The sequence below is a fragment of the Polypterus senegalus genome, chromosome 17, assembly GCF_016835505.1.
Source record: "Polypterus senegalus isolate Bchr_013 chromosome 17, ASM1683550v1, whole genome shotgun sequence".
NCBI lineage: Eukaryota > Metazoa > Chordata > Cladistia > Polypteriformes > Polypteridae > Polypterus > Polypterus senegalus.
The window spans coordinates 9353454-9361351 of NC_053170.1; positions in this window are offsets into that span (position 1 = coordinate 9353454).

Below are 7898 nucleotides of genomic sequence, written 5' to 3' on the forward strand. Positions count from 1 at the left end.
TGATGAAATGCGTTAAAGTATGGATGTTATATTTTACAGATCAATCGTTAATTTCATTTAAATAATGACTACTGTTAATAATTACACACATGGGGGTGACACGGTGGCGGAGGGGTAGCACTGCTGTCTCACAGGGAGCCACGTCGCATGTTCTCTGCCTGCAGTTTGCATGTTTGCCTGCTGGGTTTCCATACTGTGCTCAGGTTTCCTTCCAAAGACATGAAGATTTGGGGATTTGGTGACCCTAAAATAACGTCAGTGTATGTGAGTGTTTGTGTTCACCTTGCGATGAGCTGAGGCCCGTCAGGATTGTTTCTGCCTCTGCAAGACATGGGTTTCAGCTGTCGATGCATTCCTTGTGTCAAGCCACTCTTGAACAAGAGACAGCGTCAGAAGCGTCTCGACTGGACTGCTGCTGTGTGGTCCAAAGTTATGTTCTCTGATGAAAGTAAATTTTGCATTTCCTTTGGAAATCAAGGTCCCAGAGTCTGGAGGAAGAGAGGAGAGGCACAGAATCCACGTTGCTTGAGGTCCAGTGTAAAGTTTCCACAGTCAGTGATGGTTTGGGGTGCCATGTCATCTGCTGGTGTTGGTCCATTGTGTTTTCTGAGGTCCAAGGTCAACGCAGCCGTCTACCAGGAAGTTTTAGAGCACTTCATGCTTCCTGCTGCTGACGAACTTTATGGAGATGCAGATTTCATTTTCCAACAGGACCTGGCACCTGCACACAGTGCCAAAGCTACCAGTACCTGGTTTAAGGACCATGGTATCCCTGTTCTTGATTGGCCAGCAAACTCGCCTGACCTTAACCCCATAGAAAATCTATGGGGTATTGTGAAGGTCCCAACAATTCAGAAGAGCTGAAGGCCACTATCAGAGCAACATGGGCTCTCATAACACCTGAGCAGTGCCACAGACTGATCGACTCCATGCCACGCCGCATTGCTGCAGTAATCCAGGCCAGCCCCAACTAAATATTGAGTGCTGTACATGCTCATACTTTTCATGTTCATACCTTTCAGTTGGCCAACATTTCTAAAAATCCTTTTTGCATTGGTCTTAATTGATATTCTAATTTTCTGAGATACTGAATTTGGGACTTTCATTAGTTGTCAGTTATAATCATCAAAATTAAAAGAAATAAACATTTGAAATACATCAGTCTGTGTGTAATGAATGAATCTAATATACAAGTTTCACTTTTGAATGGAATTACTGAAATAAATCAACTTTGTCATGATATTCTAATTTTATGACCGGCACCTGTATGTAGAACACAACAAGTAAATAAACAAATAAACAAAGGGTGCAAAAAGTTGCAAAAAGTTCTGTGACGCTATATACATATGGAAAGAATAATAACTATTGCACTATTAGGTTGTGCACATAATTTAAATATTGCACAATAACGATGATCATGTGCAGCGAATAGTGGATGTTGGACCCTGAGAGTAATGATGTTGTACAGTATACAGATATTGCACAGTTATTATCAGTACCATTTAGATATTGGATATTGCACAGCTGATGGATAGAAGGAAGTCCAGGGGTTGGGGAGTTAGACTGTGTAGCCAGCGCATGTGTGAGTTTAGAATGGTTATGGCTTTTGGGAAAAACTGTTCTTGAGTCTGTTTGTCCTAGTTGTGATGCACCAGCAGCGCCTCTCTGAGGGCAGCAGGTCAAACAGATCAGAGCCAGGGTGCGAGCTGTCATTGATGATGTTTTTGCTCTGCTGAGGCAGCGGAGGTGTAAATGTCCATCGGGGACGGGAGAGGGCAGCTGATGATCTTCTGTGCAACAATGATGCAGTAACAAAAAGGGGAGCGAAGATGTGAAAAAAGAAAACAAGAATTGCAAATAAGAATACTATTGAAACCAAAACAAATGAACTTAAACTACATTCTGATACTAGAAAAAATAAATATAGAGTTAGATAAATGTCGATAAAAGTTAAGTAGGTATAATAAAACTTGTAGCGGTGCATCGCAGCAAAATATTGGAATAAATGTTATTAGGGTTTCAAAGAAAGCGTTAGAGGGCCGATTAAAATTGTTATGAAAACTGGTCGCAAATACTTAAAGGTTGAGAAACGCTGATCTACATGTGACAGAAAGTCGCTATGAGGTTCCTCCGGGCAGGGGCGGCTCTAGGCACTCGTGGCGGCCCTGGGCAGAGAAAGAATCGGTGGCCCCTTAGCCCGCCTATGTCAGTAATGTAGCTTATGCACGGCGGATGGCCACGTCCGTTCGCGGACACTGCATAGCCGCCTCGTGCTCATGACACAAGCGCTTAACTTTGGCGAAATTTGCCGCTGCGTTTTAGCTGTGTCGTTATTTTCTCTTTCTGTTTTATATTCAATATACAGTATATCGCCGTGGCCCTGTGCAGGTGCACAGTTTGCATGTGCCTAAGGCCGCCCCTGCTCCAGGATCGATGTGCCTGCTTCGATGTTTGACGAAACAAAATGCCGACATACAGATGCATTCGTGGTGCTTTTATAACCGCATCATAACGACACGATACATTTTCAAAGTCTCACACACCGTCTTCAGTGCCGTCTTTTTTTTATTGCATCTTCACAGCAGCAACAGAATGTATTGGAGCCACAGAGAAAAAATAAGGGCACAGTGAAAAGCAGAGGCGTAGCTAGCTATGGGTTTGCAGCGCCCGGGGACAACTGAAGATTTCGCGCACCCTCCTGTTTGCCAAAATGCAATGGGGAAGGGAAAGAACATTTTAAAAATGTATTTAAAATAATAGTATTTAAAAAAAAATTAATATAAGTCTCCGAAAAATGATACGCCGCCTGTGTTCTTTAAAATCTAACTCGTCATTAGTTTTATAAGAAAAATTTGTTTTCCGCATTTAAAAATGATTTTAAGGTAAGTATATAGCAGATTATAATGTAAAATAATTATAGATTTATAAAAACTGCATTACTTACAATTTATTCGACTTTTGCAGCCATCTACTAGAATTCTTCACCACTGGCCAATCAATTTTCTATCAAACACATAAACACAAATCACTTGGCACACAGAAATTGCGTTTGCAACAACTTAGACGGTGATACACTAAGGCCTCATGTCAGTCGCGCGACCTGTTTAATAACGTCAAAAATGTTTCTGGGTGGGAGTCAAGCATGTTAGAGTATTGGTGGGGATAAGTTATTGTCTGTTGGGTATATAGAACTAGAACTAATAGGTGCTTCGAAATCAGAAAGAGACAAAAAACATAGGAAAAAGATATCCTCATACTGATGGAGTGATGGACTGAGTATGCAAATGTTTTTATTTACTGTACATTTTAGTGCATTTAAGAATGGAAAACATCCATCGATTTTCCAACCCGCTGAATCGAAACACAGGGGTCTGCTGGAGCCAATCCCAGCCAACACAGGGCACGAATCAATCCCGGGTAGGGTGCCAACCCACCGCAGGACACACACAAACACACCAAGCACACACTAGGGCCAATTTAGAATTGCCAATCCATCTAACCTGCATGTCTTTTGGACTGTGGGAGGAAACCAGAGCAAACCCACGCAGACACGGGGAGAACATGCAAACTCCATGCAGGGAGGACCCGGGAAGCGAACCCAGGTCCCCTAACTGCGAGGCAGCAGCACTACCCACAGCGCCACCATGCCATCCCAGAATGGAAAACATTTCATTCTAAAATTTTGTAGCATCAATTTGGCACCCCCTGGATGCTGCGCCTGGGGACAGATGTCCCCCCTTGCAGGCCCCCCCCCCACCCCAGCTACGCCACTGGTGAAAAGGTCTATTTTCTGATTAAAGTGGAAATTTCGGCTTTAATCTCAAAATGTCCACTTTAACCTCGTAGTTTATCAGTAAAGTTGACCGTCATAAACGTCATCTTAAAACCGACCTAGTTGTTAATCGCTACCTACTTCTGGGCCTTCCTCCTGACCTGACAGCAGCATTCGCCGCACAGAACACGTTACATTTCTGATATTCCAACTCTCTGCACATTTAGAATCCTTAGATTTATACTTGATATCACTTTCATGATGAAATGCGTTAAAGTATGGATGTTATATTTTACAGATCAATCGTTAATTTCATTTAAATAATGACTACTGTTAATAATTACACACATGGGGGTGACACGGTGGCGGAGGGGTAGCACTGCTGTCTCACAGGGAGCCACGTCGCATGTTCTCTGCCTGCAGTTTGCATGTTTGCCTGCTGGGTTTCCATACTGTGCTCAGGTTTCCTTCCAAAGACATGAAGATTTGGGGATTTGGTGACCCTAAAATAACGTCAGTGTATGTGAGTGTTTGTGTTCACCTTGCGATGAGCTGAGGCCCCGTCCAGGGATTGTTTCTGCCTCGTGCCCAATGCTTGCTGGAATGGACACATCGCTGGATCGATGAATTTTATCATTAAACATCCTTTTCAGAGATATTGCGGTAAGGTGTCATCGGAATTTAATGGCCAGGAAACTGTTCTCACCGTGATGATATCTCGCACTGCCACCTAGTGGAATCTTCCAGATTTACTTAAAGTACGTGCACAAATATGAACAGCTTGTGTTAGGACAAGAGTGGGCAAAGTCAGTCCTGGGGGGCCACAGTGATTGCAGGTTTTGTTCCAACCCAGTTGCTTAATTATTCATTTAATTAAACCAAATAGTGCATGATAAATATACACAGGTGTCAGGCCCGCCGCCAGGGGGGGACAACCGGGACTCTGGAACGGAAGGGGGCCCCTTCACGCTTGTTTTTTTTTATGCTGATGTTGTGCGCATAGATATATATTCGGACAATTACCGGTATTCAAGTTACATGTAATAGAAATTTTAAATCGTTTAGCTTACAACAATACAAGTGAGTGTTTTAATAGCCGCACGCTCCACGCAAGTAGATATCGTGCTCGTGTCGTGTGAAGCACGTTTGTCAAAGGGGGCCGGCAGCGTCACGCTTCTCGAAGACAAAGGAGAGGCGACGCCGACGTCCTTGAGCTTGACGTTGAGTCGTATGTTTGTTGTACAGGGTTATACGTGGATAATGGATTGACTTCGCCGCCGTTTCTTACACACAGGTGCTGTTCTGTCTCAGACAACAGCGATATTGTTCTGCACTATCGTGGATGTTGACGTGTATGGTGTAGCAGAAGTCCGTCTCCGTAGTTTGATAATTCATTCTCTTGGGTGTTTATTGTTACTTTTAAATCAGTAACGAGTGTGCGTTGGTTTTGTGTGTATCACTAAAGATTCTGGATCACCTGGATTTTTTGAAAGCTTTGAATGCAGCAAGTTAACATACCGATTGTACACCATGTAGATAACCCTAACCCATCCATCCATCCATCCATTGTCTAACCCGCTGAATCCGAATACAGGGTCACAGGGGTCTGCTGGAGCCAATCCCAGCCAACACAGGGCACAAGGAACCAATCCTGGGCAGGGTGCCAACCCACCGCAGGACACACACAAACACACCTACACACCAGGCACACACTAAGGCCAATTTAGAATCGCTAATCCACCTAACCTGCATGTCTTTGGATTGTGGGAGGAAACCGGAGTGCCCGGAGGAAACCCACGCAGACACGGGGAGAACATGCAAACTCCACGCAGGGAGGACCCGGGAAGCGAACCCGGGTCTCCTAACTGCGAGGCAGCAGCGCCACCACTGCGCCACCGTGCCATCCCATAACCCTAACCGTTAGTATATATTAAAATGTTCAGATGTTACTCTTATTCATTGCATTGGTATACTGTAATTGTACCGTTACACGGTAGATAATACAGAGGCCTATCTCATATAATGTATTGTTTCAGTTCCGCTACGAGCTTCCGTTAGCACTGGCTTTCCTTCTCGCAGTCAAACTTTGATGTGTGAGAAGGCTTAACTCATCAAGTATGGTATTCATAAATGCAGCATTGTCGCTGTCGGATAAACTACATTTCGATCATTTTGTATATGTATTTGAAGGTTTTGGCATGTGGGGACCCGGGGGAAGGCAGAGGGCCCACACGTACCCCCCAGTTGTCTGGGGCCCAAATATTTCTGACGGCGGACCTGCAGGTGTAAATGGAAACAAGCTAAATCGAGGACTGCTGGTTTCTTTTGGCATTTGAATCTCATCTCTATATATAATCTTCATTTGGATCTTGATCTTTGTTTGTCCGCGAATGAATTAGAAGAAGCAGCACTAGATGGCAGTAGAGAGACAACTAAAACACAGGCATTGCATTAAGAATCTCCTCCAGGCTTATACTACTGAAGACTGTAGTACGCCAGTCACACCTCAAAACACAGACATTCAAACTAAACAAATTGTTGTGCTTTAAATTAATTCAAGAGATCTTCATTTAGATCTTGATCTTTGTTTGTCCGTGAATTCCACGCATGCGTAGACCACCTTCCAGTTTAGTACGTCGTTGTTACTCACGGATGTCAACAATGTGCCGGAATAACGAAAGGGGTGGTGGACAGTGTTACGCTGGTTAGCTCCTGAGGCCGGGTTAGAGAATGAGATTGCCGAAGATAAAAGGTACGTGCCAACGTAACATATGAATGAAAGAAAGACAGTGGGTAAAATGAATGACAACGTAACAGCACGTTCCGGAAATTATTATCATGACGCTGTAGCCGGCGAGTGCTGCGCGTCTCACAGTTGTACCGTGGCTTGCTCACATGTCAGTGAAGTGATCCCTATTTATGCTTTAAAGAGCCTGGATACCTATGTGTCCCCCTTTTATAACCATTGCTCCGTGTATATTGCCTTACTCTTTGGATTGCCATAAAGCAACCTGCGAGACTGGAGAAAGAGATTGTGAGTGAAACGACAGCGTCGTGAAAACGAGACGGACTGTGAGCGGACAGAAGCAGAAATGCTCCTACACCACAACATAATTACGATTCGGACAGTGATTCCGAGTAGGCCGTTCCTATCGAATCAATGTCCAAGGGTTTTCTTTTGTAATTTTGTTTCCCTTATAAAAAATCCTAATGCTGTGCGACGAAGGGCCCAGTTCACGACTGGCAGCCGCGTTTAAACAGGGAGCCCTTCACAGACAACTTTAACACGCGTAACGTAGTTGGGCTCACATGGCTAGTTTTTAATAAGGAGCAATTAAAAATTGAGAATACAACTGTTTAAAGCCTAAAATAAGCAATAAAGGTTCAAAATCCCAATGAGTGACACAATAAAAATGAAGTAGAAGTGTTATTTGAGCAATAAGTGCTTCTTATTAAGCAATTGGGTTGGAACAAAAACCTGCAGCCACTGCGGCCCTCCAGGAACGGCTTTGCCCACCCCGGGTTAGGAGGAGGCGCTGATACAGTGCATTGCCGCACCCACCACTTGACAGACCAACTCAGGATCCAGATTAGGATTGTGAAGTATAAACCTGGCCTTACACTCCTTGTCGCTCTCTCAGGTCCTCACGCTGTCATCTCCTTACTGTCCCCACGCACCAGACTCTCCACCCTGGGAGGAGGTCGCTCCTTCTGAGTTATGGCCCCCCTTCCTCAGTCTCTCCGCGATTGCTCCTCATTCTCCATCTTTAAATCTTAACTCAAAACGTTCCTGTTTGACGAACTTTTGTTTTCTGTCTAACATTTTTTTTCCCCTCTGATATGTAAAGCGACCTTGGGTTTGTGAAAGTCAAGTCAAGTTGGGGAGCCTGCACTGGTACAGCTCGAGATCCTGGTTGGTAACGCCATTCCCCCACCGTCCCACCCTCCAGAAATGACCCTCTATCTGCCGTAGCCAGGTGTTAAATGGATGACCCCTTGCCCTGGTCCAGCTACTCGGATCCCCAACAATGAGGATCCTGCGAGCCTGATCACCCTCCGGGTAAAAGTGCCACATGGCCGTAGTGCCGTAACTGACGCTCCCTCACAATGCAGGTCATGTGCCTCA